General features: G+C 49.7%; 1 protein-coding gene and 1 long non-coding RNA gene across 2 annotated transcripts in view; both read right to left on the bottom strand.

The window, feature by feature from the left end:
* Positions 1-26,374, bottom strand: part of XKR6 (XK related 6) — a 205,859-nt gene that overhangs the window by 121,985 nt on the left and 57,500 nt on the right. The window lies entirely within an intron of this gene.
* Positions 20,690-26,374, bottom strand: part of LOC134513661 (uncharacterized) — a 34,655-nt gene continuing 28,970 nt past the window's right edge. The window contains exon 3 of the long non-coding RNA XR_010070483.1: positions 20,690-23,342. This is a non-coding gene — a long non-coding RNA (uncharacterized LOC134513661). The remainder of the gene's footprint in view (positions 23,343-26,374) is intronic.

The following is a 26,374-nucleotide window of genomic DNA, read 5'->3' as shown; positions in this document are numbered from 1 at the left end:
CAGAGCAGCGGAAAAAAAAAAGGAGAAAAACCATCCAGCGACCTCGCTGAAATTAGAAACTTAACAATGAACACGCTCCACATACAACTTGCCCGTCTCTGTAGCCATGGAGACGGCTACAAATCTGTGTCAGCCGCAATCCGCTCTCCAGCTCCTAAAATTTAAACGAAAAAGGAGGGAGCAAGGGCTGGGAGGCGGGAGCGGGAAGGGGGAATTCCTCTGCACTGTTTGGCTTTGATGTGCATCACGTTTAAAGGCACAGGGGATTATCCGAGCCTGATGCCGGATAAAGCGGCGGCTGTGTAGTAGCTGATGTGTGCTGGCCACGTTTCCCTCCAGCAGAGCATCTCCCCAGCCTCCGTAACAGCCGTGTCGAAACGTCTCGGTGCCGGGGATGAACCCAACGCCCCGCCGCTCCCGGGAAGCTAAAAAGCATCAGCATCATCCTGGAGGCAGCAGGCTGAGGCAGCGTCTTGGAGGGGATGGAAGGACCAGGACAGCCAGGAAAGGAGCATCCACGGGGACGGTGCAGGGCTTCAGAGGGGAAACACCCAGGAAGGGGTTGGTGGCCTCTGCACAGCAAAAAGGGCAGAGTCAGAGAAGAATTCCTGACGCCAGGACGGCTGGAGAGAAGATGAAGCAGGAAGGAGAAGGATGGGACCAGAGACTTGTTTCTCCTGGGCTTAGAGGCCACAGCTGGGATGTAGGGCATGAACAACACACCCCTGCTAGCTCTGTCTGCAAAGCAGCAAAAATACAGATGTCGTGGACAAGACTTACAGCCTCTTGGACTTGTAAGCAGGTTCCCAAATGAGTAGGGGTCCAAGAGGCTGTAACGAGTCTCCTCCCCTACCCCAACCCCTCAATCCCCAACCCTGACAATTATTAGGATTTGGGTAATTTTTACCCATTCTGCATTTCTTTTTTATTTCTTATTTGGGCTACTTATGGCTGTTTTGCCTCATTTTTGCTACTATGCACCTCAATCCTATTTGTGCTCCTACGCGGAGCTGAAGGCGACATATTGTATAAAACTAAAGGGCTGCAGGAAACTCAGCAATACAAGGAGAGCTTAGAGGGCTTTGAAACTCTTACAGCAATTAAATAATATTTAAGGCTACACCGCCAATGCTAATTTATAAAATGCTGTCCTCTAACTGCCCTTTGGTGAGTATGGATGATCTACTGAGTTACAAAGCATGGAAGAGCTCAGGGCTGTTCTCCACCCTACGTCTCTGAAGACTCCTTGGGGGATGCTGTAGAGTTTCCCATCAAGGTCATTAGGGAAAGCCTGAGGTGTCCATTCAGAGAGGCAAAGGAGATATAGACTATTTTCGCTGGCTCCATTAGATTCAAGGGCTAACCCACTGAATTATCCACAGGTGACCGGTGCAGAAGCCCGGTGCAAGTTGAAGCCACCATGATGGAGAAAGCAAGCTCAGTTCCCAAGACTGAAGGTATGACTGGAGGGTGTTATTGGCCACAAATTCAGGATAACCCACTGAAAGCAATCTAATTCGCCCCTGCATTCATTCCCTGCTCCACCAGGTTCCCACTAATATTATAGGGATATTTGGATGGATTGAGAGGCAAGACATTATCCAGCAGAAGAAGACTGGTGAATGAGAAGCTCAACATGAGCCGGGAATGTGCGTTCACAGCCCAGAAAGCCAATCACATTCTGGGCTGCATTAAAAGAAGCATGGCCAGCAGGGCGAGGGAGGTGATTCTGCCCCTCTGCTCTGCTCTGGTGAGACCCCACCTGGAATACTGCGTCCAGCTCTGGAGTCCTCAGTGCAAGAAGTACATGGACCTGTTGGAGTGGGGCCAGAGGAGGGCCCAGAGATGCTGGGAGGGCTGGAGCCCCTCTGCTGCAAGGACAGGCTGAGAGAGCTGGGGGGGTTCAGCCTGGAGAAGAGAAGGCTCCGCGGAGACCTTCCAGCCCCTGCCAGTCCCTCAAGGGGCTCCAGGAAAGCTGGGGAGGGACTCTGGAGCAGGGAGGGGAGCCGTGGGACGAGGGGAAGGGTTTTACACTGCAAGAGGGGAGATTTAGATGAGATATTAGGAAGAAATTCTTTGGTGTGAGGGTGGTGAGCCCCTGGCCCAGGTTGCCCAGAGAAGCTGTGGCTGCCCCATCCCTGGAGGGGTTCAAGGCCAGGTTGGCCGGGGCTTGGAGCAACCTGGGCTGGTGGGAGGTGTCCCTGCCCAGGGCAGGGGGTGGAACTGGATCATCTTTAAGGTCCCTTCCAAACTAAACCATTCTGTGATTCTATGATTCTAAGACACTCAGAAAACTATCTCTTGGGCATGGATGCAAAAGAGAAACACGGCTCACAGCAACTGTAGTAACGGAATGACCTAGAACTCCTAATTCATTAATCACTTCTACGGAATAAGCCTTATTCCAACAGGGGTGAAATTACCTAGCTCTCTGCAATGCACGGTCAAATACGTTACCACTTGATTAAGGTCTAAAATGTGCATGGAGGATTTATTGAAACGGTCTCATTTGCTGCAACACAATTAATTAGAGATACATTCCCAGTCAGGTATATTTTTAATGCTATCTGATCAGTCTTCAAAAAAAACGAAAGAGAAAGAAAGTAAAAAGGGCAAGTTTAACTCATTTTAAATCAGGAAATTAAATGCATCAGTGTAACTCCTCTTTCCTGAGCACGGAGTTCTGCTTTTCCTTTCTAAGAAAAACCCTTCAGAAGGCAGTTTTGCCAAATCTTGGATTTCCCCCGTCGGTGAAGTGTAGCTGAAAGCAGCACTTGGACTGTAAGGAAGAAAGTAAACACCAACACCTGAAGTAGCCTGTTGAATGTCAATACCCTGACTAATTAGCAGGGCTCTACTTGTTACGTGCGCTGCAGTAACTTTCCAATTAATTTCTTCATATTTGCAAAGCCATTGAAAGAGGCGAAGCATTAAATATAGATGCTAAATAAAAGGGAATAAATAGCAACCAAGACTTAGCTCTCCAGGTTTTCAAGCCCCATCAGCAGGGACGTTCACTCGCTGCCCAGAGCGGGCTTCTTAACTAAGACTCGTAAGTGCATTATTAATTTTTCAGTAGCATCTACCAGACCTAATGAAGACTCAGTTATGCTATGCATGAGGACTCTGCCCAGAAGAGCTTTAATATCTCTGGCCTCACGGCTGGTCAGGGTCACTGCTCATCTGCATCCCAGCCATAGGATGGTCTGGGCACAGACCCTTTGCAACCACGAGTCCTCCTGCTGCCCATTTTCATTTTCCCAAACTGGCTGCCCCTGCCACGACACGGACATGGGATGAATCAGCCAGCCATCACCCAGCCTGCCTCTCCCAATCTGGACGCTTCACTAAATGGTTTTGTTTTTAACTCTTCTTGTTGCCATTGAGCAAAGACACTTGCAGCACCACCTGGAGGAAACTAGAACCAGCGACCTTCCTACAGCTTCCGCTGTCTGTCTCTGCTATTAAATTATCCTGGCATCCAGAACAGGGTACTAACATCCAAACTGCCTATTGGGAATGGTCCCTGGTCCCACTGGACATCCAAGCAGGCAGTTCGGATGTGCCTAGGATTTCTTTGGGATGGCAACACTAGTATACACATGGTAAGGACATGATATATTGTCCACTGGATTGCATGACAGATCTCAAGGTATCCTGGATTGTATCTAAAGATCCAGGTTGAAGCCACTGGTGACCAGCAGGTCCCTCCACAACTACCCTCCCTGGATGAAGGCTCTTTGCAAATATTTGTTTCTGCATCACAAAGACCTTGTTCTGATCCCTCTGGCGATGACTAAAGAGGGTTGTGATCAGTGGCATAGAGTCTAGTTGGAGGCCTGTAACCAGTGGTGTCCCCCAGGGGTCAATACTCAGTCCAATTTTGTTCAGGATATTCATTAATGACCTGGATGATGGGACAGAGTGTATGCTCAGCAAGTTCGCTGATGATACCAAACTGGGAGGGGTGGCCGACACTCCAGAGGGCCGTGCTGCCATCCAGCGTGACCTGGACAGGCTGGAGAGCTGGGCAGAGAAGAACCTCATGAGGTTCAACAAAAGCAAGTGCAAGGTGCGCCTGGGGAGGAAGAATGCTAAGCACCAGTATAGGTTAGGGGTGGACCTGCTGGGAAGTAGTTCTGAGAAGGATCTGGGGGTCATGGTAGACAGTAAATTATCCATGAGCCAACAATGTGCCCTTGTTGCCAAAAAGGCCAATGGAATTCTGGGCTGCATAGAGAAGAGTGTGGCCAGCAGGTCAAGGGAGGTCATTCTCCCCCTCTACTCTGCACTGGTGAGGCCACAACTGGAATACTGTGTCCAGTTCTGGGCTCCCCAGTTCAAGAGAGACCGGGAACTGCTAGAGACAGTCCAGCGTAGGGCAACAAAGATGACTGAGGAATTGGAGCATCTCCCTGATGAGGAAAGGCTGAGAGAGCTGGGACTCTTTAGCCTGGAGAAGAGAAGGCTGAGGGGAGACCTTATGATGGCATACAAGTATCTAAAGGGTGGGTTGAAGGAGGAGTGTGCCAGACTCTTTTCAATGGTTCCCAGTAACAGGACGAGGGGCAATGGACACAAGCTGGAACATAGGAAGTTCCGAACAAATATGAGAAAAAACTTCTTTCCTTTGAGGGTGACAGAGCGCTGGAACAGGCTGCCCAGGGACGGTGTGGAGTCCCCTTCTCTGGAGAGTTTCAAGACTCGCCTGGATGCAGCCCTGAGTGATGTGCTCTGGGCAGCCCTGCTTTAGCAGGGGAGTGGGACTAGATGATTTCTAGAGGTCCCTTCCAACTCTGAAGATTCTGTGATTCTGTGAAAAAAAAATCCTGTCATCATGGAGAAAAGCCTGAACACAGGATTCAAGACTATCCCAGCGGCTCTCAGCGGGTGACAAAGGCCACCCCTACTGCAAGGACATGGGTGGAGATGTCCTCTTTCAGATGAATGTGGAGGTACACCCCAGAGTTGGACACCTCTTGCAAACACCTTGCTGCCAGCCTTCATTTTTAAAACTGAGAGGGAGTTTCAGCTTGAGCGAGGGGTCTGCAATGGTTGCACCTACAGCGACAAGACAGCAGTAGATAGTTTAATACACCTTAAATGCAGACAGAAAAGTCACCTCCTTCCCTTGTGAACTGCTATCTTCCAGAGCAGCCCGCAGTTATGGGCTGACCTCCGGAGAAGATATCAGCTTCCTGAAATCCATCCCCAGAGTGCTTCTCATGAAGGCCAATGGGTTTCCAAATTGGTCCATCCTTCCCTCGCTCACATCACCCACTGTTATTTCATCACACATGATGAGCAGGGGGGCAGCATTCAGAAAAACGTCCTCTTTGCATGTCACCCCATGACCCCCAGGTGCCGAGGAGACAGGCTTATAATCTGTGCAGTCAGCTGGCACACTCCCTTGGTCTAGGATTACATCAATTATCCCTATTTTTAGGCTTGAGGGTAGGGTCCTGTAGTCCACAACAGAGGCAAACAACTCCCAAAGAAAAGCTATTAACATATCTTTACATTCCCGTCTTTGTTAAGCTCCATGAGGGATCCATCAAGAACCAGAAGCCTACCGATTTCCAAAACCTGGAGTATTTCCAGGATTCAGTTCTGCTCCAACCCAGCTGGTTTTTTTCCCCCCTTCTTCTTCTTTCCTTGTTCTCTGTTATCCGCGGGAGTCCGTTTGCCTCAGAGTACCTCCGTGTACTTTGTTGAGCTTGTGCCATTATTATCCTCCCTGCAGAAATTTTCGTATAGGAGGTTTAAAATGCGTGATGCGTTTCTTAATTCGCGGCTGCATCCCCATTGCTATCAGCAGCCAGAAAACACAACATATTATTAGAACTTTCTCTTTGATTAAGCCTGTAAGCTAATCGCTGCCTTGCCAACCGGCCCCCAAGACTTGCCCCACGACTCCTTGTGCAGATCTCCTTATTTTTCAAGTCATTATAATTCATCTGCACAAGCGTTATGAACTCTGTGCCGGACACTGCATGATAGAGAGCGTTGTGATGCATGAACAGGGACACCAGCAAGCAGCGCTAGAAAAACATCTGAATGACGCTCTGGACTCTTCACGTCCTCCTTTTTGATACAGCACTACAAGACGCAGGATTTCTCGGCAGAAGGAGGACACGGCACAAGAAAGACATGGACCTGTTGGAACGGGTCCAGAGGAGGGTCACAAAGATGATTCGAGGGCCGGAGCCCCTCTGCTGTGAGGACAGGCTGAGAGAGTTGGGGTTGTTCAGCCTGGAGAAGAGAAGGCTTTGGGGAGACCTTAGAGCCCCTGCCAGTCCCTAAAGAGGCCTAAAAGAAAGCTGGAGAGGGTGGTGAGCCCCTGGCCCAGGTTGCCCAGAGAAGCTGTGGCTGCCCCATCCCTGGAGGGGTTCAAGGCCAGGTTGGCCGGGGCTTGGAGCAACCTGGTCTGGTGGGAGGTGTCCCTGCCCAGGGCAGGGGGTTGGAACTGGATGATCTTTAAGGTCCCTTCCAACGCAAACCATTCTGTGATTCTATGATTATGATTTTATGATTCTATGGTTTGGGAGTGTGGCAAGGCGCTTTATGCAATTAACTTCCTAAACTCAGGTGTTAATGTCACAAGGAGCCTTCTCGTGCCTTCACTTTTCCTCTGTGACATCGTTTTGCCTTTCAAGAGCAAAAAGCAAACAAAAGAGGCTTTTGAGCCATTCCACCACCTGGCTGCCCTTGCTTTGTTTCCCAAGCCTGTGTGACAGGACGGCTCACAGCAGAAACAGAACAGCAGCCGGTACAAAGTCGGCACTTCAAGAGCTTTTGGACATCCCTTCTCAAATGCTGTGTAGGTTGGGGGACAGTGACGGGCCGTGAGAGCCCGCAGGCATTGTTATTTCCATTTTGAGACAAGCTGTGAAGTAGGACGGGAGAGCAGGAAGGTCAGTGGTTGGCAGGGACCTGGATGCCTTCCTCAAGATGGGATGAGTAAATCTCTGCAAGTCACTTTCTCTCCGCTAAAAAAGTGTATAGGTGTGTTCACTAGTAGAGGCGTAACCTAAAGCAGTTTTCTTCTAGGATTGCACTCGACTGAATTCAGGGCTGCAGGTTTTAAGTAACTCAAGATTACAGGTTCCCTAGGCTGCAGGGCAGTGGCTGCCCGATATCCACCTCCGTACTTTGTAATTCCAGCCTCCGAGCATGGAAATGAAAGGCTGCAGGGAACGGGTGGCACAGAACACAGCCGGGGCAACAAATAGGAGTGCTTCAACAAATACTTGTGATAACTTAAAACGGGGAAGTGATGCTGAGATGGAGCACAAGTTTCCGGGATCACATCCATTTGAAATAAATCTTTTTCATTAAAGAAAAGGCCAACATATCCTTGCAACGGGAAACAGTTTATTTTACGCGAGGAAGAAAGTTTGATACTACAGCAAAAAAGGACAGGTAGGGACAGGCCCAGGGAAGCAGTTCTGCTGATGCCAGGGAATTGCCATGTGCAAGCCACCCATCAAAACACATCACACAAGACCCTCTCCATCCTTGGGCCATCACACCCTTGCTGTGAACTTCAGCTTGGGTCCTCAAAGCTATTCATGGAATCATAGAATTGTCTAGATTGGAAAGGACCTTCAAGATCATCGAGTCCAACCATTAACCCAACACTGACAAACCCACCACTAAACCATGTCCCTCAGCACCATGTCTGCCCAGCTTTTAAATACCTCCAGGCATGGTGATTCCACCACCTCCCTGGACAGCCTGTTCCAATGTTTGATAACCCTTTCAGTGAAGAAATCTTTCCTAATATCCATCCTAAACTCTGTCTCTACGCTCCTATTCAGAAGCCTACTTTCAAAGACAGCTGGCTGCCTGAATGTGTCACCCTTCATGCTCAGATGCCCAATTCTGTAAGTTCACAGCAGTCTTCATCCATGTCTCCAGGCAGGACTTTCTTCTAGTAGATAGTGTAACCGACGAGCGTCACCAAGAAGCTCATATGGTAAAGCATTACACAATGAAGACCTCTCCCGTAAGCACGGGCAGTGGTTGCTATCGCAGCTCTTGGGTAGGATTCAACTAAACCAAACGTGAATGTTTCCAGTGAAGACATCCATCACTGAAAACATCTGTGGAGATCTGCCCAACACCAGGACACCAGAGACAGGCAGCGCCGGGGGTGGATGAAGCCACACGTGAGGCTGCAGAGGCACATGGCATCTCCTGTATTACATGACCCTGGACACGGATAATCCACCAAGCACACTTAAAGAGGGCCAACTGCAAGCCCTTTCCATCCTACCTCCAAAACCCTGTAGATGGAGTTATTTAATGCCGCTATAAAAATAAGACCCAGACTGACCTGCTGTGCCAGACAGAGCACAAACATCTAATAGATCTTGTCCCCAGAAACTTAGCAGGAGGTTACTGGGCAGCTGAATGCTAGATCCATATGTTCCAGGACCCAGTGAAGTACTTTATCCTCTACGCAATGCTGATTCTCTCAGCAACGTGGAAAAAGATATTCCTGCCCACAAACCAAGACATCAGGAACTTGTAGAGCAGGAAAGCGTAATGCCCACCCTGGATTTTTGCACTCAGGCGCGAATAATCACATGCTGTACCTAAGCTTCAGGAGTGGCACTGTTAGATGGAAAATTAATATTTAAAAAAAAAAAATGCAAAACAGCCCTTTCAGCAGAAGCAATTCCTGGTGCAGAAGGAAAGCGGAGGCCGCGCCGTCGCTCAGCTGTCTCTACGCTCACGGCTCCTTTTGTAGAAAAACAGACTCCCACTCAGGACTTGCTTCCTTCACAACTTCGCCCTCGCCGCGAGGCTCGGTGGCAGCTCCCGGCAGTTCCCGAGGTCCCAGCAGGTCTGCCCCACGTGCAGATAAGGGGCTGCGCTTAGTTCTCGCAGGATGCTCCTGGCTTTGCACCGAAAACCACGTTTCAGCGGTGGCACACCGCTCTGCCACCTAAATCCATCAGGGGAGATGCTTTGTGGGTGGGGCTCCACCAAAGCGAGCAGAAGTAATTCCCAGGAAGGGTCGCAGCCCCACTGAACCGCAGATGTCCATGTCCAAGTCTCCTCTCCAGGCTCCTGCTGCTGCTAATGGAGATATCTGGATGCAGCCAGTGGAGGATGCAGAGGTTTCCTTTCCCTGGAGCTGACTCCTACGTGTGGGCGTAGGAGGAGATGAACACAATCCCAGCCTGGCTGGCTGAACGCCTCTTTTCTATCCTTACTCGACCCCTGAATTCGCACACAGCTCGATCTACAGGAGGTTTCCCCAGCTGATCCACTCCTCGCCTGCCTGTCCGCTCTCTGCCCTGGCGATGCCTCATTCGGGACCGTGGCACCACCTGGATCTGCAGCAGGACAAACGCGTGGTGTGCTGGTTGGGAGGGCAGCTGGCTGGAGGCTTCATCACGCGTGACGGCATTTCTTCACTGAACACAGACATTTTGGTGCAAGAAAAGGACAGGAAGGAACACCTGAGCACAGCAGCTCTTCTCGCAGCACAAGCAATGGGCTCAGCAAACGTGGGAGCGAGTTGAATTCCCACAGGGTTTCACCGAGTGATGGGTCTCAAATTGCATTAGCCAGTGATATTCTCCCCAGAGGCCTCAGAATCAGGAAATCCTGGGACCGATGGGGCCCCACGGACCGCAATCCCCCTGGCAGCTCACTGACAGCTCCGCTTGCTCTGGCATCGGCTCTGGCTGTCGCGCGCTCCTGGAAGAGCTCCACCTCTGCCTGCTTGTGTCGATGCTCCGCACTGCGCTGAGATGAAGCACGTGCTTTCTTGGGCAATACTGATGAAAATCTCCATGCCGTTCTCTCACTCCAGAAGACAAAATTGTGCACACATCGGGCTGTTGGCAAAATCCGAAGTCGCCTTGTCTGCCCATCACCTCCCGTTGAACTGCAAGCTCTTACAGGGGCACAGTCTGTCATCCCTTGCAAGCTCAGCCGGAGACTGCTAAGTCCTATCATAATCCAACATCTAATGAAAGAATCAGAGATGTTTCCAAGCTGTGAGCAGGACTTTGGAGCTGTTACTGCTCTCCTCCGAGAAGCTGAGCAACCCGACTCACTGCTGCCTGGCCGGGAGGACTCCAGCTGCTGCAGCTTGTCCTGCTCTTCGGCAGACAAGTGGTCGAGGTTTACCAGGGGCAGCGCAGTTGGGTTTGACGTACCATCTGGACAGCTGTTGGACGTCTTCTCTTGGCAGCGAGAGACCACTTTGGTTTTTTTCACCATTTCCAAGTCCCACATGCTCTCACGTCTTAATCCGCTTGACTAGAGCCGTAGGACTGCGAATGGAAGCAGCTGCACAAGACGTTTTTCGAACAGGCTGCCCAGGGAAGTGGTGGAGTCGCCATCCCTGGAGGTATTTAAAAGATGGGTAGACATAGTGCTTAGAGATACGGTTTAGCGTTGGTTTTTGTCAGAGTTACGTTGATGGTTGGACTCGATGATCTGAAAGGTCCCTTCCAACCTGGGCAATTCTATGATTCCATGATTCTATGACACTGGGAAATTTTCCTCTCTGCCACCCTGCCCAGTACTCACTGTTACTTCTCTCAAATGCCAGAAGCCTATGAGAGTTTCACCCCAGGGATATGCATTTATTTATTTATTTGAAAAGGCAGCACACGTAAAGGCAAGCCGTGGGGAGCAGTTGTCTGGGCCAGGCTCTAGAAGTCCCCAGGCTGAGGGGGGCTTCAACCGTGGCCAAGCAGCTCCCCAAGCTGCTCTACACCCTTTGCAGCTCTTGGGCACAGCCGGGTGGACTCTGAGCACGGTATGTTTGGGATCCCTGAACACCGGGAAGACTCCAGCAATCACCATGGCTAAGGAGGTAACACGAAGCTTCTTTGTCAAGCTGGATCAAAGCGTTGGTGGCTTCCTGTGGTCCAGATAACTTCACGGCACCACCAGAAGGGACCACAGGTCTGGAGGCTGTCTCAAAGCCCAGAGGCATTTTGCAGAGAGGAACCTGCCTGCTTTTGAGGGGAGAGAAATCTTCCTGCCCACACACAATGAAAAAGTGATGCAGAACACTTTGAAAGCTGTTAAACTTCCCTCCTGGGAATTTCTCCCCAGGTTTGAATTTTTCCTTTTGAAAATAAAAAGCACATTTTTGTGGCCACGGAATCACACGATGGGACTGTTCACACATCAAAGGGTTTCAAAACTCACTTAAAAAAGAAGGTTCATTTAATAATCACATTTGCAGTTTGCAAAGCAACTCATTTATAGTAAAGAAAGGATGAACACTTTACACAGAGCAGCAGACATCCACAGGAGAGTAAGTTTCATGCAACAGAGGGTGGGGGGACATGTACCCCTGACTTTCAATATAGAATCATAGAATCACAGAATGGTTTGGGTTGGAAGGGACCTTGAAGATCATCCAGTGCCACTCCCCTGCCCTGGGCAGGGACACCTCCCACCAGCCCAGGTTGCTCCAAGCCCCAGCCAACCTGGCCTTGAACCCCTCCAGGGATGGGGCAGCCACAGCTTCTCTGGGCAACCTTGGCCAGGGGCTCACCACCCTCACACCAAAGAATTTCTTCCCAATAATCTCATCTAAATCTGCGCTCTTTTAGTTTAAAGCCGTTCCCCCTCATCCCATGGCTCCCCTCCCTGCTCCAGAGTCCCTCCCCAGCTTTCCTGGAGCCCCTTGAGGGACTGGAAGGGGCTCTAAGGTCTCCCCGGAGCCTTCTCTCCTCCAGGCTGAACCCCCCCAGCTCTCTCAGCTTGTCTTCGTAGGTGAGGTGCTCCAGCCCTCTGATCATCTTTATGGCCTCCTCTGGACTCGCTCCAAGAGCTCCATGTCCTTCTTCTGTTGGGGGCTCCAAAGCTGGAGCTGCGCTTTCCCACCTCTCCCTTTCACAACACCACTACACCACAACCAGCTTTTTACAGGCAGAAACCCCAGCCCCGCACGTACCAAACACCATCGTGGTGCACCATGCGTGCACCCAACATGAGAGCAACTGCTCCCACTGCCACGGCTCACCCTCTGCAGGCCCTACAGTCCTCCCCCTCAACAACCAGCTCAAACACCTCTCTGCAAACTCTTCGTCGCTCCTCCTGCCACAAAACCTACTTGTCTCTTGAACCAATTACTCCGTGCCGTTAAGGACTAGGTGAGAGTAGACTTGTCTAGCTGAAAAAGACACACCGCCTTTTTGAAGTGCAAGTTTTTGCTGTAAACTTACCTTGAGCTCCTGGTGCTGTTAACTCAAGTGCTTCTTCGCACAAATAATCTCTTTAATCAAAAGTGAAGGGGTTTTTAAACTGATTTTGACTGGTAGGACTGAGGGGGAAAACAGCCCGTCGCTTCCACAAGCTCTGCTCTGGGCTGTGGAAAAGAGAAACGCCAACCCTACAGGGACATTTCACAGTGCTACAAGTACCTGCCCCGTGCCCTCGCTGGCAGCAGCGTTCAAGCCACAGGATCTTGCAGTTGGCAGATAATCGTTGTAGGTCCCTTCCAACTGGAACTATTCTGCCCTAACACATAAATCCAGTTTCAAGTTACCTCGAACTGGATCAAAAATTTCCACAGCTCCCTCAGTCAAAGCACTGACCCAGCATGAACTCACCCCGATGGCTTGAATTTATGGAAAAACACCACAGCCTCATGCCAGGTCCACCATCCTTCCATGGACACACAATGCTGACAGAACCAATGCACGCTTGGCTAATCTGACTGAACTGGGACATTTTTACAGTGACCACCATCTCTTGAGCTTGGCCAAGTAGAGAACGGCACCTCAAGCACAGATGACACCCAACAGCTTTGCAGGAAAGCCAAGAGATATCAAGCCGACCGACTGAGGTCAGCTCTGTCCCCTTCGGGAAGATGCTCCCAGCACGGTTTCCAAGGACCCAAGTGCCACCACCGCCAAGGGGTGATGCATTTTTGGCAGATTCATACCAAATCGCAACAAGGTTTTTGGATGAGGCACAATCTCAAGAGGGCTCCAAAAGCCATGCGCTGAACAGACCCTCTGGAATTCCTGCACCTCCCAGGGACTGGCGTGCTCCAGCCTCTCCTGCTGCAATTCCTCATGCAGCACGTTCGCAGACCCACCTCTCCACCCGTTGAAGCCCAGGAGTTGAGGTATTGCCGCTGGCAGAGGGACAGGGCACAACACTGGGACGTAACACCTTAGGCCACCACATTTGGATGCACCAGCCCTTACCCACACGCGTCAAAGAAACCAGCAGGTGGATGGACAAGTTGCTTCTTACGAACATTTCGCGAACAGCCAAATTTTGTGGTACTGGAAGCTGCCACTTTTATTGCAACTTAGGTTTTCATTCCCCTGAGCCACACACACGTCTCGAGACTGTACATAAGGAAAATATATGTATTTTAGCAGAATCGATGGGGAAATGGCCTCAATCTCAGCACCACGACCTCACAGCATCCTGCTGATTTCATGCAGCAGATCCAGCCTGGATCCCGGTGTCTACATACGCTCCTACAAATGCTGATTCTCACATAGGGTCTGGTGTACGCTGGAGCCTTGCTGTAGAAATCAGGCTAGGCGGCTCTGAATGGCACAGGAGCTCACGAAGGGAACGACTGCACCTTAAAAGCATGCAAGTAACTACGAGGGTCATTCAGTTCAGAGAAGAGGCTGGTATTTAGGCTGCAGACGGAGAAAAATTATGTCAAGAGCATGGTTCACAGCACTGCTTGTTTAAATAACCTCCTCCAGGCAGCTCTGGTAAACATAATGCCGTATGGAGCCCTTCTGCTGCCCACGGAGAGACTCTGGAGCCAGCAGGTGATAGCGATCGGTCATCTGGGCTCTTCTGCTTGTCCTTCTCAACCACGCTGCTCCTCTCGTAAAGGGGAGCTGCTCAGGGAGATGCTCAGAGGTAACAAAGCCTGGCTGGTTCTCTTGGTCCAGAAATACGCCGAAAAAACCCAGACAGGATTCCCCGCCAGCTTGGTGATGCCATAAATCAAGGCTCAGGTCTTACACAAAACATGCAATAACCTCTAAGTGATGCTCAGCCCTCCCCTCCCACCGACCCCTCTTCCCAGGGGGGTCTTCTCTCCCCAGTCCTCAGCAGAAGGAGCAACATCCTTGACCAGAAGCTCTGTGAGCAAACCTGGATGCATGCCCCGGCTCCCGTAAAGCACAGCCTTGGTCTCGTTAGCTCCAGCATATCGTTATGATTTTAATTGGCCAAACTTGTGTGCCTGAAATACCTTTTATTTGATTACACTCGTTCCCCCCGGCGCCAGACGCGGCAGCCTGGTGTAACAGGTACAGCGCTGAATTTACGAGCGGCCAACGCCAGCCTTAGCACCAGGCAGCCTTTTTCATGACGGGCTCCCTCGCTGGAGCTGCCTGACGATACTTCCCGTTGATCCGAAATTTCCCATGGCCCAGAGTGATGCCGGAGAAGGCAGACGAGGGAAATCTTCAGGCTGCGAGTTGTAAACGCAGGCGGGTTAAGTTGCACAGCTGAAGAGCTTGCCGCACGCCTGCTCCATCCTGGAGGTCTCTACCTGCGCTGCAATCTGTCCTTCGCTAGAAGCAGCCCGGGGGGAAGATATGGGAGACTCCTGAGCACACAACGTGCAGCGGCGACTCTTAACTGCCTCAGTCTTTGCAAGTCAGAGCCCAAACTGAGCTGGATCGAACTGCCTGACGCTATTAAACAACCTCCCTGGCTCGCGCACGCCCCACGTCCGCAGCACACGATTGGGTCTTCAGGGCAGGGAAACCTTCATAGTGCTGAGGAATGGGGATTGAAGGGGAGTTTAAGGGCAAGAGTTAAGAGCCCATGCAGGGGAAAACAGGGTTTGAAGTCCAGTAGGTTGGTCAACTCATTATTTCATATTTGTAAAACAGAAGAGCGAAAGGGATCTCCACCATCAAAGGTGGTGGAGTCTCCTCTGGAGATATTCAAACCCCACCTGGACGCGTTCCTGTCCAACCTGCTCTGGGTGACCCTCCTTTGGACTAGATGATCTCCCAAGGTCCCTTCCAACCCCTGCCATCCTGTGATTCTGTGACTCTGTGATGCCTTCTGCAAATTACGGGGAGGCACGACCCACTCCTGGAAGCGCTGGTGCTGCGGACACGACCTTCATTACCCACCGGTGCCTAATGAGGCTTCGGTACCTCTCCGGAGAGCATCAGTTATTACTAGGGCTCATTTTGGGCAACACAGTAGAACAGATATCAGACAGCACTGCACTGTTTCTGCCCCATAAAATTGCACTTGGGCAAGCAAATGCCAAAGGCCGTTAGTGCCCGTACCCTAAAAGTCACGGCAGAAGCCTCAGCTTAAAAAGGGCTTCACACAGGCAAAATTTTCAACTTTTCTTCCCTGGGCAGGTGACCGTAGGCTGTTAAATGCACTAAATTTACTAGAGGAAAGACTGAGCACCCCCTCAGCAGCAACCAGCTTCAAACTAGTGAGCCTAACCCCAGATTTCTAAACCCACGCTGAGGGATGGAAATAACGGCATCCCAATTCTTGAAAGCACTACGGCCTCGCTCTCTTCCATAATTGAAGTAAACACCGTGATCAGTGTCTATTTTAAAGCATATTATTCAGTTTTAATACCTCCCAAGACTGGTTTTCTTTCTTTTCAATCGCAACTCCACCTTTGGGATTAGTGATTTTATTTTACGATGGGATATTAAAAGTAGGCAGCCAGGCCCCCCCCCCCGCTTTTTTTTTTTTTCCAAGCCAGTATTCAGAAGGAATAGATTAAATCATTAAATACACACAAGCACAGGAAACACTGGAAACTCTTAGCCATTATCCTATGAAGAGAATGCCAATGCAAACACTGTAATAAAATATTCTTCACTGAAATCAACACTAATTTTCCGAGGCAATCAAATCCATCCCCGTGATCCCTCCTCCTAGGGAAAACAGCCAGCACGGCTAAATTCAGATCTGTGTGGCTCCACGCTTAAATTTGGCTCAGACACGCTGCAAATCAATGACTCCAGAAAGGTTTGCTAAGGAAAAATTCCTGACGGGCAACATTTGCCACAGCACGTGGCGCCTCTCCCCACACAGCAGCAAAGAGTACGATGCTGCATCGATCTGGGGCTCCAGGAAGACTGAAGCTTCAAGCTACAAACTTGTTGAAGCCACCTTGACCACTATTTGGAGATGGCCGCATGTCGTCCAAGGGACCGGTCTCCAAAGAGAGCTCAGCCATGAGGAGCTCCTCCAAATGCTGATGCTCCACCAGCATTCCAGAAACAGCACCAAGTCTTCCACAATGGCTCCTCCTTCCTAGTCAACCCACAGAAGGGAAGGATGATGTGCTGTTAGAAAGGGCTGAACAATAACCCGGCCAGTATCAGATGAGCAGGAGGAGAGGACACATCATAGAATCATAGAACAGTGTGGGCTGGAAGGGACCTTTAAAGGCCATCTAGTCCAACCCCCTGCCACGGGCAGGGACATCTTCAACTAGACCAGGTTGCTCAGAGCCCCGTCCAACCTGACCTAGAATGTTTCCAGGGATGGGGCATCTCACACCTCTCTGGGCAACCTGTTTGAGAATGGCAAGGACACCCCAGCGATCTGCAGTTTGTGGATTACCCAGACCAAGGGCTGTGCTCGTTTTTCACCCAACACCTACTCCTGTTTCCAGAAAGCTGTTGGCACCTGTCTTTGATGGCCCTTAAATCTTCTGTGGTAAGACAATGAATAAATGTTCCAGCTAGGTATTTTATGGTGAATACCTACCCTCCATGATTTCTTTAAGTATCTTGTAGCATGCTGCAGATAGTGGATTTTAACACAGACATCTGAGAAATACTTAAATGCTCCTCTTTACTCTATGAAGGGTTATCCAAAAAACCCAACCCACAACAAACAAACAAAACCAAGACTTCTCTCTCTCAGACATGATTAGATACTAGGAAGAAACTCTTTACTGTGAGGATGGTGAGACACTGGAACAAGTTGCCCAGAGAAGCTGGGCATACCTAGAGGTGTTCAAGTCCAGGTTGGACGAGGCTTGGAGCAACCTGGGCTGGTGGGAGGTGTCCCTGCGCAGGGCAGGGGTTTTGAACTGGGTGATCTTTAAGGTCACTTCCAACCCAAACCATTCTATGATTCTATGATTCTATGACCTGATAAAAAATTTTAATCAAGTAGGCTGCAAAACCCTGCTTCAGGTCACAATGACGTTACCAGTCTGGAGAAGACCAGTAGCCACGAAGGCAGGTGGGCACAACAATCCACTCTGCCAACCTGAGTATCGCAGGATAGACATTGCCAGGATCCATTCTCAACTCACAACCCCAACAAGCAAAGCCACATCCTACTGTAAATCATTGTCTCTCCAAAAGAAAGTGATTGCACCTAAAATACCTGTTGGGAACAATCCCTGGAGCAGGCCAGAACCAGGAACCAGGAACCAGGAATCATTTGGGTCAGTGCTAGCTGGCCCAGGCATCACAGCTTATATTCAGCTTCAGGGGGGCGAAAAAAACCAAAACTCCAAATGCTGTGTTCTCTGTGTCCTCTGAGGTGTCCTCGGCTTCACACAGTAATACATCCTCCAGTGTGGTTGAGGTCAAGTGCAGAACTCCCATTCTTCTAAGGCTAACTTCTGCTCAGCATCATCCAGGAAAAAAACACACCAGTGTTTCTGATGTTCTCCGGAAGATGCCAGAAATGCTACTTTTCACATTATAGGACCGGAGTCAGGGATCAGCATGTTTCATTATGAGACCAAAACCCAGTTTATAGTAAGTTCAGCAAAGCTGAAAGAATTTGCAACAGTTAACATTTCTGAGAATCAACCACACATTCACCTGCGAGACACAGAGATGCACCAGGCGAGTAACAGCCTTTGCAATGGGACGTGCTCCTTCACTCTTTCAAACCACCTCAAAAGCACCATTTGGTGGTGGCAAAGCAGCTTTAGGATACTGCAGTATTTATCCGTAATGTTCAATTCCATGGGACACCCAGGGGAGCGACCAAGGATTTCACCAAACTTGGATCAAGTTGGGTGAAATCCTTCTACTGAGGTCACCGAGACCTTAATTTTTGGATGACAAACGATACTCCCCTCTATGCAGCCCTAACCTACTAAGGACTGCAGTGCCCCATAAGTTAGTACCTATAGTATATGGTGGAGAACAGGGCAGCATGGCCTCACGCCCAACAGCTCCAAAATCATGGTACATCAGGGCCGCCCCACTGCATGGACGTACCAGCCCCATCAGACACAGGAGCTCCTGTACTGCTTTTACAATATAGAATCACAGAATGGTGTAGGTTGGAAGGCACCTTAAAGATCATCTAGTTCCATCCTCCCAGGGATGGAACAGGGACACCTCCCACTAGACGACAGAATGGTTTGGGTTGGAAGGGACCTTCAAGATCATCCAGTGCCACCCCCTGCCCTGGGCAGGGACACCTCCCACCAGCCCAGGTTGCTCCAAGCCCCGTCCAACCTGGCCCTGAACCCCTCCAGGGATGGGGCAGCCACAGCTTCTCTGGGCAACCTGGGCCAGGGGCTCACCACCCTCAGAGTGAAGAATTTCTTCCCCATATCCAATCTAAATCTCTCCTCTTCCAGTTTGAGGCCGTTACCCCGTGTCCTAGCATTACAGTCCCTGATAAAGAGTCCCTCTCCTCCTTCCTGTAGGCCAGGGCTCAAAGCCCCATCCAACCTGGCCTTGAACACTTTAAGGGACAGGGCCACAACATCCCTGGGCAACCTGGGACAGGGGCTCAACACCTTCATAGGAAAGAATTTCTTCCTCGTATCTCACCTAAATCTCCCCTCTTCCAGTGTAAAACCCTTCCCCTGCGTCCCATGGCTCCCCTCCCTGCTCCAGAGTCCCTCCCCAGCTTTCCTGGAGCCCCCTGAGGGACTGGCAGGGGCTGGAAGGTCTCCGCGGAGCCTTCTCTTCTCCAGGCTGAACCCCCCCAGCTCTCTCAGCCTGTCCTCCCAGCAGAGGGGCTCCAGCCCTCCCAGCATCTCCGGGGCCTCCTCTGGCCCCGCTCCAACAGCTCCGTGTCTCTCCTGTGCCGAGGCCCCAGCGCTGGAGGCAGCACTGCAGGGGGGTCTCCCCCGAGCGCAGCAGAGGGGCAGAATCCCCCCCTCGCCCTGCTGCCCACGCTGCTGGGGATGCAGCCCAGGCTGCAGGGGGGTTCTGGGCTGCCAGCGCACGGTGCTGGCTCCTGTGGAGCTTCTCACCCACCAACACCCCCAAGTCCTTCTCCTCAGGGCTGCTCTCCAGCCATTCTGCACCCAGCCTCTATTTGTGCTTGGGATTGTCCCGACCCAGGTGCAGGACCTTGCACTTGGCCTGGTTGAACTTCATGAGGTTTGCACAGACCGAGCTCTCAAGCCTGTCCAGGTCCCTCTGGGTGGCATCCCTTCCCTCCAGCGTGTTGACCGCTTGACCCACGCAAAGTCCCACCGAGCAGCAACGGGTGACGGTCTCTCGTCCGTGCAGTGAAAGCTGCGTCATCGGGCTCGGAAACAGCCAAGCATCTCCCGTAAATCCTTCCCCATGACGGAGGCTGAATCATTTCTCCCTTCTGTATCCATGGCACAGGATCAATTAACCTTTGCTATGGCTCCTCCTGTGAACCGCTTAAGAGGGGTAACAGTTAAACTGCTTCATAGGAAGTGGTTTTAAAAATGCCCTGCTCTGCTCTGCATAAGATGAGAGACTTTGCCACAGAGAAGGAGGGGAAAAAAAAAATCAAGCATGTTCAGCATCTTATGGATTAATCTTAGGCCTAGAGCCAGGATAATTACTGCCAGAAGGAATAAAAGTAACATAAATATAGGTTAACGCACAAAGGATCCCGTTTGCGAGTTTTTATACATCACCAGCTCAAAAGCGGATTTGTAAATTTAATTATAGAAAGATTATAAAAGCAGGTAATACCCAAAGGGTCGTTAAAATAATTTTACTGTAGTGATGAGAACAAAACAAAACAAAACGAAAAAAACCCCAAACATTTTAAATAAAGTAGGGCATCCGATAGATCTCTTGAAGACCTTCTGCAGGACTCAGACCCGGCTGCTGGCCGGGGACGTGCACGAAGCATCCGGCTAAAGCAGCACCCGCCACAATCTTCCAGAAATGCCATTTCCGAGGGAGAAGAGAGAAGTCACTCTGAGAACCGTGCAACCTTCCAGTGCCAATTTACTTAAAAACATCTTAAGTTTTTTTACAGAAGGTATTTCCATGGTGGCAGGAGCGTGGGACGGTCTGGTCAAAGCCATGGAAGAGGACACTTCCAAACCCACCTTTTCCACATGGATGATGCGAAATCCCTGAATATGCTGGTTTCCGTCAGGATTAACGGCGTTCCTCTGCCAAAACCAGCTTTGGGGGAGAAGGATGGTTCTTCAAACATCATCGGGGCAGATGTGGGTTCTACCCCAAAAGCGATCTGTTGCCAGTGAAGAAAACGGCAACAGCATGGACTACCCAAGCAACTCAGCTCGGAAAAGCAGGAATATTCCCTGCCGTCCAGGCTGCAAGAGTGCATCCCTCACGCTGCTAAAAACTGCCTGAAACGCACACACGTTTCCAAGTGTCTACACACACTCATTTACTGTAATACAGTTAATCCTGTAGATGATCTGGAAAAAAAATAAAAATGCTTCTCAGTGCACACAGCATAATATTTAGGTTATCTATTGTTTTCATCCTTTATTGTCTTTCTGCTTGCCCTCTCTCCCAGAAATGCAGCCGGATTTTCTCCTCGCGGTGCTGTCTGCACTCTTTAAGAAAAATGAAGTAAGAGCACAAGGTGTGTATAAAGGGTGAAGGCACAGGGCAGGAACAGAGCTGAGGGTTCAATTCCAGGATCTCCTGGGCTTCCCACTAAAATACAGATACCCTTGCCAACTTGAAATTTTAACTCTCGACCTATAAAACACATTTTTGGTGTATAAACCGTATTTCTGACCACTCCAAGGACTTTTTGACTCCAGGAGGCAGCAGAAGCATCCCTGGGACTGATCTGGGCGCTCACCTAACACGGCTCTGAACAAGCTTTTGTCAGTCCAGCAAAACACGTTGTCATTTTTAAAACGCGTCGCTGGCGTACTTAAAATAGATCATGCGCTTAAATGCTCTGCTGGTCTGGTACCGCCGTGCCCGGGCTGCGTGAGGAGAAAACCTTCTGAGCACGCTGCCGCCACCGAACGCCTGCAAAAAGGCCCTTGGAAGGATCACAGACAAGTATTTTTTAAGCCTGAAAATACACGTTTATTAGAAAGAAATTTTAGGGTTTTACAAACTCGCCACGTATAAAGCGCCACGCATTAAAAAAACAAAAAACCTCAGGGCTGAGCGTTCACACCTTGCGCTTTGCTGGAAAACAGTTCCATGACCCCCCTCTTTGCCTCGATTAGCAAGATTTCTGCACGCATGGCTCTTTTAACCTTGTTTCACGCCAGTTGTTTCCACGCGCTACGATCCGCGCTGGGCGCTACAAGCCCTTTTTGTATATAAATATATCCAAGAGTTCGAAGACCCGAAGGAAAGTCATGCGCAGGTGTTCCCAAGACCGGGGTTCAAAATATAGTTTAACGAAATGTGTAGTGAGCATTTAAAATTGCGTGAGCACGATACGCCTTTGAAATCCACATATCCGTATGCCTTTGAAAGCCATATATCACGAAACAGCGACATTATGTATATGGCACGGGATGCAGTAATGGAAATGCAAATTCTACCTCTACATCAGAGGCTACACCCACACAACTGTTTCGCAGAAGAGGTTGTAAGAAGCCCGGTCCCCCGAGACGTGTAAAACCGGATTAAACATAAACTTCAAAATCAGTATGATGCGGAATAATCCTATGCTGGCAGAATGGGATCAAAGCTAATTTCTCTAATTTCCTTCGTCTTCCGCAGAGATTTCTGAACTCTGGACACACGGGGGGTTGGGAAGTCAAAAACCTCTCTCTTTTAGAAGGATCAGCAGTGGCGAGCTGAAAACAGACCAAGTTACATATCCCGGAGAGCAGAGTGATTTTAAACGGGCTTTTATACAGGAATCCTATGGCCGGAACGGCAACGAAGGAAAAGCATCGTTACTCAGCTTTGCCCAGCTGGTTACTGGCAGGATGCCATCATCCAGATCCCATCACATCCGACCCAAATCCAGAAATCCCGGGATGCTTTTATTTTTTCATATATATATATATATAAATATACACACAATTTTTTTTATTTTTTTTTTTTCCCCTAACCTGGTTCACGCGATCCCCGCAACACAGCTCATGTCAAACCCTCGCCTTGTCCTGGCAGAGGACCGCGAGCGCTCAGGCGGAGGATTGAGCGCTCTGCTGAACTGGGACCGACCTGAGCGCGGGAGGAAATTAAAAGCACGCTTCAGTTCTCTGGCCGAGGGGGTGACATCCCGGCGATGCTGAACCCAGCGGCAAAGCTCCCTGCTGTTTGGGACCTCACCTGAGGCTTCACAACCCTCAGTGTTGGGAGATCGCGCTGGTCCAGCAGATGCTGCTTCAGCCTTGACGGCTAAACATGGGAGAGAGATCTTCCTCTCCCGTGTCGTTCACACCACAGCAAAAACCTTGTTAAACCTCGGGCTAAGGTGAGCTCCGGCTGATGCAGCACTGCTGGTGGAGAAAATCCCCCGACATTCCCAGTTTCTTTGGTGGAAATCAGCTTCTTTGCTAAAAGAAGCTGCATTCATAGAACCATAGAATCATACAATTGTTAGGGTTGGAAGGGACCTTAAAGATCACCTCGTTCCAACCCCTCTGCCATGGGCAGGGACATCTCCCACTAGATCAGGTTGCTCAGAGCCCCGTCCAGCCTGGCCTTAAAAACTTCCAGGCATGGGGCTTCCACCACCTCTCCGGGCAATCTGTTCCAGTGTCTCCCCACCCTCATGGTGAAGAACTTCTTCCTAACATCCAGTCTGAATTGACCCATCTCTAGTTTTGATCCATTCCCTCTAGTCCTACCATTACCTGACATCAGTCCACATGAGCATCACAGCTTTCATCGCACTTCGGTATCAACTGAGTTTGAACAACTCCTTGGCCAACGCTTCCCCCTTCCCTCTACTGTTCTCTGTGGTACCTCCTCTGGGTCGTCTTCTGCCCTGGGATGGATTCCTTTGCTCCGCTGCGGACATACAGTGATGTTTATACGTTTATATATGTAGATACACCTCACCTGGATCCACTACGCTGACTTATAATCACAGCAACTTCAAAAACCCAAACAAAGAACACACAAAAAAATAATCCGCTCCTTCCCAACATTAAACGACACACATCGATCCAAGTGGTGGCACATCTCACCACCCGTAAAAACCTTTCAGACCTAAAAAAAAAAAAAAAAGAAAAAAGAAAAGAATTAAATAGCTTAAATGTTAACAAATCCCTTATCAATAAGTTAAAACCGAAATGGTGAAATTAAAATTAAAATAATGCTTTAGACCTACATGAACTGAACCACTTGACAAAAAACTGCTTCGAAGTACAACAGGAATTTTTTTTTCCCCTTGGTGTACTTTCATGTTCCCATTTATTGGAGGAAAAAATTCAGCAGAACTGGAGGAATACGGTGTTTTCCTGACAAAATAAAACTCGGGAATTCTTGGCATCCCAGCAATACTTGTAGGGGCTTGGTTTTATATTCAGCTGCACTGTTTTTGGGTGGAATACAACCAAGAAGAGAGGAGTTTCAGACCTGTCAGCAAGAAGTCCAACTGTAAGGGACAATCCCTTCTGGAAAGCGAGCTTATTTGTACCCAGAACAGACTTGTCTTTGGGGTTTGGTGTGCGGCACTTTAGGGAATCCACCCCCTCGTGTGTGACATCCCAGTGATGGAGACCAACTCCCTTCTCCACAGTAAACCGCATTTAATAAAGAAGAACCACGCAGAGCGAAGCCACTGATGAAAGTCTTTCCAGGAATTTCAGCAAAGAGAGGCTTTTACCCTAAGAAAGGATTTATATATTTTTTTCCTTCTCCCTCTCTGTAAGGCTATTGCAACAGAGTGCCCTCCTGGGGTTTCTGGATGACTGGAAATGGCACCTTGTACCTTCAGCTGGTTTTACACGTGCTCTACTCATGGCCATCCAAGCCGATGGCAGCAATGACACATGGTATGGCTGTAGTCTCCCAGGGCTCCCATCCCAGACTATGGCGTGCTCCTGTTTTCCGGACATAAAGCTTTCCACATGGTTCCTCGACCCTGGGAAGCCCAAGGTGTCTAAGGCTGTCTGCAACCATGGCTTTTGTGGAAATGGCATTTTACAGAAGAATAAAATTAAATCTCTCACTGCGATTGGCAAAGGTCTCCTTCAGCAAAGGCAGGATGCCAGCAGATGGCTTTGATCAAAGTAAACTGTGACAAACACACCCCTGCTAGGATGACTGGCCACACAGCTCAGATCTAGGACAAGGTTTTGCGTGGGAATCAGCACACCAACTTCCCTGCTCCATGGCCAACACCGTCCTGCTGCAGCAGGGGCGGTTTTGCAGCTCTCAGTGGGATATCGTAGTTTACGAACCCAAGGAAAGACATTTTAAAGGCACCAGAGGACATTCAGAGACCAGCTCCTGCTGATGGGACGGCACAGTTCATCCCAGCAAACCTCAGCTGTGAGGTGGGCACCCAGTCAAAGCTGGAATCACAGAACCATAGAATGATGTGGGTTGGAAGGGACCTTAAAGATCATCCAGTGCCACCCCCTGCCCTGGGCAGGGACGCCTCCCACCAGACCAGGTTGCTCCAAGCCCCGGCCCACCTGGCCTTGAACCCCTCCAGGGATGGGGCAGCCACAGCTTCTCTGGGCAACCTGGGACAGGGGCTCACCACCCTCACACCAAAGAATTTCTTCACAATATCTCATCTCAGTCTTCCCTCTTTCAGTTTAAACCCATTCCCCCTCATCCCATGGCTCCCCTCCCTGCTCCAGAGTCCCTCCCCAGCTTTCCTGGAGCCCCTTGAGGGACTGGCAGGGGCTGGAAGGTCTCCGCGGAGCCTTCTCTTCTCCAGGCTGAACCCCCCCAGCTCTCTCAGCCTGTCCTTGCAGCAGAGGGGCTCCAGCCCTCGGATCATCCTCGTGGCCTCCTCTGGCCCCGCTCCAACAGGTCCATGTCCTTCCTGTGCGGAGGACTCCAGAGCTGGACGCAGTACTCCAGGTGGGGTCTCACCAGAGCAGAGGGGCAGAATCACCTCCCTCGCCCTGCTGGCCACGCTTCTTTTGATGCAGCCCATGATGCGTTTAGCTTTCTAGTCAACGGAGGAGAGGACACATTGCGGTGTCAGTGCCATCGACTGAGAGGAAGCCAAGACAAGTAGCTCAGGGTGGACAACTAACTCCTAGATAAATTAAATCAGCTGGAAAAAACAATCCCAGCAGGGTAAAGTAACCACCCCAAAGCCTTCACAAAAATATTCTACAGATGGGTGAAAATGCATTAAGTGCAACTATACCTTACACTGGAACAGGACTGGGGATACCTAGTTTGGGATAAGACGTCCTTTCACACTTTCAGTGCACTGTTAGTTGTGCTGGTAAAAGGATACCGCTAACTAATAAACCCGGAAATACTCCAAAAGAAATAGTCTACTTTCAAGTGTAAACGAACTCTTAACGCTGTCACCTACAAAATAACCTGGTGGATAAAAGGCACAAAAAAATTACGTACAAAAAGGCTAGATCACATCAAATCACGATTAGCCATAAGCGGATGCATTATATCATGCACGTATCTTTGCTCTGTTAAATATTAAATTAAATGGGGACATTGAAAAAGACATATACTTATAATATGGATAAGCACTTTTTGTTAGAAGAGAGCAACTCCCGTTACTGAGTAAGGAAGGAACAGCTACGAGAAGAGCAGAATGAGGCATTCCATGCAAGGAGCAGTCCAAGAATAAGAAAAATACACAGCACAGTAACCTGAAAACGTACAGTTTTCTTGTATGGATGATAAAATCCCCATGTGCATATACTTATACGCATTCAAGTGTGGCTTTTCTAAATTAATTCCTTTTTAGACGATGTTGGGTTTTTTTTTAATCTTGAATTGCCATCTACCTAATATGATATATCGCTGTCCTCCAGAGCCGTAAGATTATTCAGTTTGAAGACGACTCCAGCAAGTATGGAGTAACACTCTGCTAAAACATACGCTCCCTCTCTCTGAAATGAGCCCTCATTTAGATGCACCTCAAACCAGACAGCGTGAGCTGCACGCGTCTATCACTTCAAAATGTGAAGAAAGTTCACGCACACCCCCTAAATATACCTTCTGCCAAAACACAGCAAATACTTTCCATAATAAACCAATCTGTAAAGCGATTTTTTTTTTTTCCCGCTTCCTTCTTAAGTTCC

The sequence above is a fragment of the Chroicocephalus ridibundus genome, chromosome 3 (genome assembly GCF_963924245.1).
Source record: "Chroicocephalus ridibundus chromosome 3, bChrRid1.1, whole genome shotgun sequence".
NCBI lineage: Eukaryota > Metazoa > Chordata > Aves > Charadriiformes > Laridae > Chroicocephalus > Chroicocephalus ridibundus.
This window is presented reverse-complemented; position numbering and strand designations above follow the sequence as displayed.